The sequence below is a fragment of the Bison bison genome, unplaced genomic scaffold (genome assembly GCF_000754665.1).
Source record: "Bison bison bison isolate TAMUID 2011002044 unplaced genomic scaffold, Bison_UMD1.0 scf7180017847351, whole genome shotgun sequence".
Lineage (NCBI taxonomy): Eukaryota > Metazoa > Chordata > Mammalia > Artiodactyla > Bovidae > Bison > Bison bison.
The window spans coordinates 28,433-30,624 of record NW_011477924.1 but is presented as its reverse complement, the minus strand read 5'-3'; positions in this window follow the sequence as shown (position 1 = coordinate 30,624).

Here is a 2,192-nt window from a genome sequence, read left to right as displayed (position 1 = left end):
CTGTTCTTTACACACATTCTTTAATTGTTCATCCATCAAACATTTACTAGCTAGACCATTGGGCCACTGGCTATGGCCTAAGTCTGTGATAACCTGACTTTTTATGTACCATTTTACCAATTAGGACTTTGTTCTAGAGCAAAATTATTTTTGTACTGCTAGTGAACTGCTTTCAGTTCAGTACATTGTGCAGAATACTTTTGCCTTTTCAACAAGGGATTTACTGTCCACTGGGCACATCGCTGGAGAAGGAAATGGCAACCCACTCTAATAATCTTGCCTGGAAAATCCCATGGACAGAGGAGCCTGGCAGGCTACAGTCCTTGGGGTTGCAAGGAGTCAGACAAAATAGCCACTGAGTAGGCATGCATGGCCACATAGCAGCAGGCTTCTACAAGAAATGTCATTTTTCAATACAGGAGCTCCCACTGGTGGAGCAAGCAGACCATTACACTTCAATGAGAAGGGGTCATAAAAGTCAGAGCATTTAGGTCCTACCAATAGAGAGGCTACCTACTCATGAATATGAAACCATGTACAAGCACTGTGTCCTTGTCTTTTGAAGTAAAATGCTGATTCAAGAATTAATGATTGGGAAATGTGAAGATACAGAAACAAAGAATAGTTGTTGGACTAGGGAACTGATAACAATTTAGACTATAATTCTGCCACATAATTAGTATTACCATACACCCAGTTCCCTGGAAGATAGAAAGGCCTGACACATTCCTAAGTTGTTTTACAGAAAGCAGACTCCCCTCCAGACGAAAACTGCTGACCACAAGAACATACACCCTCGATTGGTTGAAACCAGAAGGCTGATGATGCTTGAAACTTCACCTTGATGCCAACCAATCCCAGAACTGTCCACGAGCTGATCACGCTTTGCTCCCTGGACATTATAAAACTATTCACTACCTCCTCCAGGGTGGGTCAGACGGTCTTCAGGGAATTAGCCCACTGCAGCCCTTTTCCCGGGCAAAGCAATAAAAGCTACTCTTTTCTACTTCACCCAGAACTCTGTCTCCATTTCTATTTGCCACCGGTGAACAGAGGCTGAGTTTCAGCAACAAATAAGGTACACTCACTCCATCTCAGCATATTCCTAAGTATAGCATTTACATTTTTTCAAGGAATTTTGTTGTACAGTGCTCTCCTTGTATGAATGTCTTCCTTAAATCACTCATATCTTGGTAACTGGTTGTCCTTCAGCCAAATGGGTTGTTTCCACCAGAGCTTAAAAGCATGCTAGGAGCTGTGTGTGAAGTGGGTTGTACTTAGTCACAGCATAATTTTCTAATTCAAAATACCACTAACTGCTGTTGGGTGGCAGAATTAGACTTTTGCTAATAACTTCATTCTACCTGAATGTTAATAGTAGACATGTATAAAATCATTGGTCCATTAGTATTATATAGTAACAGAGGTGCAGCTTGTATTATTACCCTTTGAATATCCTCAAAGATACCCTTTGTTCCAGTTTATTCATATATAGTCTTTTTCTCTAGTTAACTCTATGAGAGATGACAGGATACACAAATGTGGTATGTGTCCACTAGAACCTACAGCTCCACAAGACCTTGTCCCTGTTCTTGTTACTAGGACCCACTACAGATAGTAATTCATTCCTTACTATTTATGAAATATAACTAGAGGCCTCAACTTGGGATATCCCCAAATATTTGATTTGTTTCAGCCCTAAATCAGTCATCCTTGGCTATTCTTTCACACAGTAATTTCCAAATTCTCTTGGCTTCCTTTCCCAAAGAGGAAATTTTATTAGCAATAATATTGATAATAATAATAATATTATTATATTGATAATAATATTGAGAATATTATCAATGTCATGAATCAACTTACTTTTGGAAGTGGTCATATCTAAATCTCATCAGGTTGTGACAGTGAGTACGATGCATAATTCAGGTACCCTTATAGAAGGGCAGTAATTGAATAATGGAGTCCATCTTGCAGGAAGAGGAACTGTATCTGACCTGCTTTCCAGAATGAGGTATAAAAAAACCAAGTCACTTTAAGCAAAGCATTGACCTTTAAACTGCTGAACTATCCCCATATCTGGCATAGCCAAGGTTGTGGATAGAAGCACTTAAAAATTCAAGTCAATAGTCAGCTGTCCAATGTTTTCCATAAGCCATATATGAATATTACAGGTAGACTTAGAGGAGACTTGC